Genomic DNA, 7,920 nt, shown 5'->3' on the forward strand with positions numbered 1-7,920 from the left:
CTCTGCCTGATGACAACGGCTCACCAAACCCTCGTAGGACATGTCGTCGCAAACCGCCACACGGTCATGGATCTCAGGGTTAAGGCCCTGAAGAAACAGATTATACTTCATCTCTGAGCTATCAGCAATCTCGGGGCAATAGGACAGCAGATCAAAGAACCTCTGCTGATACTCATCGATAGACATGGTTCCCTGTCGCAGACTCAGTAGCTCGCCTGCCTTCGACTGACGAAGTGCAGGAGGAAAATACCGATTTTGGAAAGCTGTGCGGAACTCGGCCCAGGTGGCCACTCCTCTCGCCGTAACAAAAGGTGCAGAAGTAAACCTCCACCACCTGCGCGCACGCCCATCTAGAAGATAGCCAAGGGTCTTCACCTTCTGCTCCTCGGTGCATTGGAAAGTCTGAAAAGTCGTCTCCATGCGGTCTAACCAGTTCTCCGCATCCTCCGGAGACTCACCTCCCACTAAGGGCTTGGGGCCCATAGCTAAGAATCGACGCACAGTGAAACGCTCGTCGTCATGATGACGATGACGCCGTTCTCGACGAGGCTCCCGGTCGGCATCACCCCAACGCCCACCAACACTGCCATGAGAACTCTGGTCGTCACAATTTGACATCTACAAAAATACCTCAAGATGAGACTAAATCCCAAGAATTCTTTTGCATGCTCTGATACCATAAATGTAGTGACCCTTACCTGGATCACCTACTAAACAGAACTTAGGCATGCAATTAACTTAATTAAACAGATATCAGAATAAAACTGCGGAAACCATTAACATTATACAATCCCAAGTAAAGGAATCTGTAATTTATCCAATAATATACAACCAAATCGAATAGCTGTATAAACCCGAAACAACAGTAATAAAACCTAAGCGAAGCTCCAGCTGGCCAACCACTGACTAGCCCCTCCTGGATCCACCCTCCTCGTCCAATCGCAAACCTGCCCCATGGAATAGGGTGTCCACAAAATACAGAGTACGAGACGTGAGCATAAAACGCTCAGTGCGAGAGTATGAGTATACATGCATGCAAGGTGAACTCCCTATAGACTCGAGGTCAAGGATCAGATAACAGAGACAGACCGGGCCCTGGTATGTAGCACGCTGTGCCGTCGCTTCAGGAGGTGGCTCCCATACCGAGATAACCGTGGAAAAGCCGGACCCAAATCGATGGAAGTCCATCCACTAACAGGATAGGGTACAACCCTACTAACAGACATCTCGAAGGAGATACAGCAAGATGCAAATGAATGCAGCATAATATCATGGCATATAAATCATGCGGTCACAATATACATGCATACTCAGTCAGGATATCTCGAACAGTACTTTCGTACCTCAATACAGTGAAAGCTCTACCAACTCTAGGTCCACGCCTATAGTCTGCTCTACACTGCCAAATGATACTACTATCATCAAAGTGCTCTAAAAGCCTTAACTAAGCTATTGCATACTCCTAAATATTTATAGGGAGCAAAAGCTATACCTTCGTCCGTCGTTAGCCCTTTGATGTCGATGACTCCAGAACTTGGGCACAACTCCGCTACGACTACCGAACGCCTCGCCGACTTCCGGACCAAGCCTAAGAAGACTAGAACAGCTCCAAAAGGACTAGAATGGAAAGTAGAACTCGGAATTGGCAATTGAAAGTGAAGTCTCGGCCTTCTATTTATAGACAACGATCGGAACTTCCGATCCTTGATCGGAACGTCCGAACCTCGATCGGAACGTCCGATCCTGCCATCGGAGCTTCCGAAGATCCTGATCTGCCACGTGTCAAAATATCACTTGATGACTCCGGATAGGGGTGATCGGAGCTTCCGGTCCTGATCGGAGCTTCCGATCCAACCACACGTCATGCCTGACGTAATAACATCGGTGCCTCCGATCGCTCATCGGAGCTTCCGATCCTGTTCGGAGCTTCCGATCGTGCCTTCGGAGCTTCCGATCCGTCCAATACCCAATTCAATTAATTAGCATTAATCCTTTAATTACTCAATTAGGGCACGGGCTACTACAAGCCAACTAGTCATACTACGTAGACCCATTGCTTCGCGATGTTTGTCAAATAATGGTCCTGGCAAAGGCTTAGTAAGTGGATCAGCGATATTGTCTGCAGAGGCCACTCTTTCGACAGTGATGTCTCCTCTTTCCACAATCTCCCGGATGATGTGGTATTTCCTCAGTACGTGTTTGGATCTTTGATGAGACCTTGGTTCCTTTGCCTGAGCAACGGCACCCGTGTTGTCACAGTACACCGGGACTGGACCAACAACTTCAGGAATGACGCCCAACTCTTGGACGAAATTCCTCATCCAAACGGCCTCTTTAGCAGCAGCTGATGCTGCAATGTATTCTGCTTTAGTGGTGGAATCCGCTGTGGTGTCCTTCTTGGAACTCTTCCAAGAGACAGCATCGCCATTGAGCATGAACACAAATCCAGAGGTTGACTTCGAGTCATCCACGTCACTTTGGAAGCTAGAGTCGGTATAGCCTTCCAATTTTAGTTCTCTTCCTCCATATACCATGAACATATTCTTAGTCCTTTGTAAGTACTTAAGAATGTCCTTAACGGCTTTCCAATGCATTTGACCAGGATTAGCTTGATATCTGCTCGTGACACTCAGAGCAAATGCTACATCCGGTCTGGTAGATATCATCCCATACATGATACTACCTATGGCTGACGCATATGGTACATGTTTCATTTTCTCTATCTCTTCATCAGTCTTGGGACACATAGACTTGGATAGAGAAACTCCATGACACATGGGTAGATGTCCTCTCTTGGACCCATCCATTGAAAACCGTTTCAATATGGTGTCGATGTAGGTTGATTGAGTGAGTCCTATCATTCTCTTAGATCTATCTCTATAGATCTGTATCCCAAGAATATAGGATGCCTCACCCAAATCCTTTATCGAGAATCTACCTGATAACCATATCTTTGTTGACTGCAACATCCCTACATCATTCCCAATGAGTAGGATGTCATCAACATAAAGTACTAAGAATGTCACAGCATCCTTAACTACTTTCTTGTACACGCATGGTTCCTCCGGATTCTTGATGAAACCAAAATCTTTTATTGTTTCATCAAATTTCTGGTTCCAACTTCTTGATGCTTGTTTTAGACCATAAATTGATCTCTGAAGCTTGCATACCTTATTCTTGCTTCTCATGGATGTGAACCCCTCAGGCTGCTTCATATAGATTTCTTCCTTAATGTCTCCATTAAGAAAATCAGTCTTCACATCCATTTGCCATATCTCATAGTCATACCATGCAGCTATGGCAATAAGGATTCTTATGGACTTGAACATTGCAACTGGTGAAAAGGTTTCATCATAGTCAACTCCTTGTCTTTGAGTATATCCTTTTGCCACCAATCGCGCCTTGTAGGTCAATACCTTACCATCAGGCCCAAGCTTTCTCTTGTAGATCCATTTACACCCTATTGGAACAATTCCATCGGGAGGATCTACTAAAGACCAAACTTGGTTTGTATGCATCGAATCTATTTCCGACTGCATAGCTTCAAGCCATAAATTTGAATCCGCATCAGAAATTTCTTCCTTGAAGTTTCTTGGATCACATCCAACATCGGGTTCATCTTGATCCCCTTCAAGAAGAAGACCATATCGAATAGGAGGTCTAGAAGTCCTCTCGGATCTTCTAGGTACAGGCATGTCTATCAATGGTTCCTGAGGTGTAGGATCGTTATTTTGTATTTCGGGTTCTTCTCGAATTTCTTCGAGTTCCATCATCTCGCCTTTCTTATCCAATAAGAACTCCTTCTCCAAGAAGGTGGCATTCCTTGAAACAAACACCTTTGTTTCAGCAGGATAATAGAAATAATATCCGATTGAATTCTTCGGATACCCTACAAAATAACATAAGCTGGATGGACTATCCAACTTATCTACCACTGTCCGCTTCACGTAAGCAGGACATCCCCAAATCCTCAAGTACGAATACTTAGGAGTTTTGCCATTCCATAACTCGTATGGTGTTTTGTCCACTGCTTTAGTGTGGACGTTGTTCAACAACAATACCGCCGTTTCAAGCGCATAGCCCCAAAACGAAGGTGGAAGCTCAGTGAAGCTCATCATGGACCGAACCATGTCCAAAAAAGTTCGATTACGACGCTCCGATACACCATTAAGCTGTGGTGTCATAGGAGGAGTCCACTGAGAGAGAATCCCATTCTCTTTTAGATAGTCCAAAAACTCGGTACTTAAGTATTCTCCACCTCGATCCGATCGAAGTGCTTTAATACTTTTACCTAACTTGTTTTCTACTTCAGCCTTGAATTCTTTGAACTTTTCAAATGCTTCAGACTTATATTTCATTAAATATAAATACCCATACCTCAAATAATCATCAGTAAAGGTAATGAAGTAGGTGTGGCCATATTGAGTACCAACTCTAAATGGACCACAAACATCTGTATGGATCAAATCCAACAGATTTTGACTACGCTCAGGTTTCCCCTTAAAAGGAGATTTAGTCATTTTTCCTTTTAGGCAGGATTCACAAGTAGGTAGAGAGTTAATATCAGACATATCAAACATGCCCTCTCCCACTAGCTTGTTCATCCTCCTTGAGGAAATATGACCTAGCCTAGCGTGCCAAAGGTTTGCCGGGTTTTGGCTATCGATTTTCCTTTTGTTTGTTGTTGCCGGTTTATCAACATAATTTATTGGAACGTCTTTTAGTTTTAAGTTGTATAGATCATTTTCAAGTTGTCCATTTCCAATTAAACATTCATTCTTGTAAATATTGCAAATCCCATTCACAAAATTGCAAGAATAACCATCTCTATCAAGCATAGAAACAGAAATAATGTTTTTAATCAAATCCGGAACAAATAAAACATCTCTTAAAAGTAACTTAAAACCGTTCTGCAAAATTATATAAACATCTCCCATGGCTTTAGCTTCAACTCTGGAACCATTTCCGAGCCTCAGCTGGGTCTCACCCATTCTAAGCCTGCGACTTCTTGTCATCACCTGCAAATCATTGCAAATGTGAGATCCACATCCGGTATCCAATACCCAAAAATTAGTATTAAGTGAAACATTTATTTCAATATAGAACATACCCTTCGCAGTTCGCAACTGCTCTAGATATTCCTTGCAGTTACGCTTCCAATGACCGGGCTTCTTGCAGTAATGGAAAACATCCTTGGATTTTTCCATGTTTGAAGCCTTTGTCTTGTACTTCTTCTCGGGTTCGATTTTCTTGGGTGGGGCAGAACGTTTCTTGCCCTTTGTACTTGGCCCCTTCTTAGCAGAAGAAGAGGAGCCCACCAAAAAAGCCGGTTTATCCTTCTTTAATGTGGATTCATATGTCACAAGCATATTGACCATCTCTTCAAGGGAGGCCTCTATCTTGTTCATATTGAAATTCACCACAAATCCGTCAAACGAAGAAGGAAGAGACAGAAGTAGTAAGTCCACGTTGAGTTCATGCTCCAACACCAAATCAAGGGTTACCAACTTCTGTATGAGCCAAATCACTCGTACCCCATGATCACGGACCGAAGTCCCTTCACGCATGCGACACGTCATTAGCTCCTTTACAGTAGAGAACCTTTCAGCCCTCGATTGAGCCCCAAAAAGTTCCTTGAGTTGAACGTGAATGTCAGCAGCATTCACGGTGTCCTCAAATCGCCTCTAGAGTTCATCAGACATCGAGGCTTGCATATAGCATTTGGTCTTGATATCATGGTCCCACCATGTATCAAGTTTGGCTAACTCTTCCGGACTTACGTCAGCTGGTGCTTCCTTCGGAGGAGATTTTTCTAACACGTAGAGCATCTTCTTCGAAGTCAAAACAATCTTCTACTTACGGAACCATTCCGTATAGTTTGCGCCAGTCAACTTATTTTGTTCGAGGATCGAGAAAAGTGGATTACGCGAATTCATCTTATGAAATACTGAAAAGAAACAGACAAATATCAGTGATTGTTTAAGCAATTTACTAAGACATAAAATAGGCGAAATTTATTTTATGAATCTCACTCCCACTATTTTAACGATTTCACTACCCTCTAGTGAAAACGGGAAACTGTTTTCCTTAGTGAGAACATGGAGTCCAATTGACAATCTATGGTCCCGAATAATATCAGCCAACCATAATTTCAAAAGGTAGAGCCCAATTGCTTCCAAAGCAACCTCCATGTTTTTACCTCATGTCCAATAAGGGCCCAATAATATGACGCCGTTTATTGTGACATGTCAAGATGACCCATCAATATTAAGTTGTGATGGACGGTCGCCATGTGGATCCCCCAATAATATGAGCCGATCCCATGGGAGTTCCACCCAACTTACAACATGTGTCGATCCAATGTACAGCTTTCCGACGAACGGGCCCCCCCAATAATATGAGCCGGACCGTATCCGCGGGTAGCATCTCATACATTGATCGTTGATGGAAGGTAGGAACATTTAAACAAATTTAAATTTCCTTTATTTATCTTGATATCAATTTTAAATCATATTTAAAATGAGGGATTTTAATTATGAAAATTTGTCTCATCATTTTTAAAATTTTGTATTCTTGTCGGATTCACACAATTTTGTCTAAAACATGCATACAACTATAATATCACATATTATATAGGATGATCGATTCCATTTCTAATCGACCCGTGGTTGCCAATCACGAGTCTTAGTCCAATCCTAGGTAATATACAGTATGCAATGCAATCCTATTACATTTGCTTCCAATTTACATTTCTTCTGTCTTTATTGTCTGCTGGGCCCACCTCCATCTTCAAATCTTGATCTCCCACTAAATCTAATGTATTTACAATAAATAACAATGACAAGTAGGGGATAAATTTTTAAGGGGTGGGAACGGGCCATAAACCAAGCCCACTTTTATTACATATGACATTCATATTGGGCCATAAACCAGGCCCATTAATAAATCCAACAACAATAAAAACAAATGTAAATTCCTAACATACACCTACAAAATTGGTCATGGCAATCGATCATCCTTATCCAATAACATTTAATTCAAAATTAATTTATTGGATAACATGCAATGGCAATTTAAATTTAAAAGGATAAAATCATATTTCATACATAAAATCTTATTTTACATACAAAATCATATTTTATCTTTTTATCAAATAAAATCATATTTTATCTATAAAATCCAATTTTATACATAAAATCATATTTTATTCAATATATCCATAAGTCCAAAAATAATTAATTTTAAAATTCAATTTAACGGATAAAATATTTAAATTTTCCAAAAATTCAAATTTATCCAAAAATCAATTTCAAAATTTTCGGACTCGAACAATTCGATCCGACGCCTCGTGGACCAATCAAAACAATTTTCGATCGGACCAAAAATAGAATTTTAACATATTAAAATTTAATTTAAAAATTAAAAAATAATTTTTCCCGCGGGCCGCCCGGGACATTCCCGGGCTGCCCGCGCCCTAATGGGGTCGGGCCGGGCAGCCCGGCTGCCCCTAGGGCAGCGAAGATCGCTGCCCCTGCCCCGGGCAGCGATCCAATCGCTGCCCGGGTTTTTTCCCGAAAAAAAAAAATTTATTATTAAATATTTATTTTGTTTCAAAAACCGAGGCTTAAAAATTTTTGTACAATCGATTAATTTGATCGCTTGATCTGAGCAACCTGGCTCTGATACCACTGTTGGAGAACGCGGCGATCAGATCAATTAGGATTGATACCCGATGCAGCGGAAGTTTAAAAATTTTATATGGAACGATTCCATATTGGGTATCAAAACTTTTACGAATAAATTGTGTGTGTAAAAATTAAATAACATTTATAAATTTTTACCTCCAATCTCGAATCGAGATTATGGACACCAACAGATTGCTCTGCTCTTGTTGTATATCCCTGGAACTGATGGACGAAC

This window comes from Henckelia pumila, chromosome 3 (genome assembly GCF_033568475.1).
Source record: "Henckelia pumila isolate YLH828 chromosome 3, ASM3356847v2, whole genome shotgun sequence".
In the NCBI taxonomy this organism is placed as follows: Eukaryota; Viridiplantae; Streptophyta; class Magnoliopsida; order Lamiales; family Gesneriaceae; genus Henckelia; species Henckelia pumila.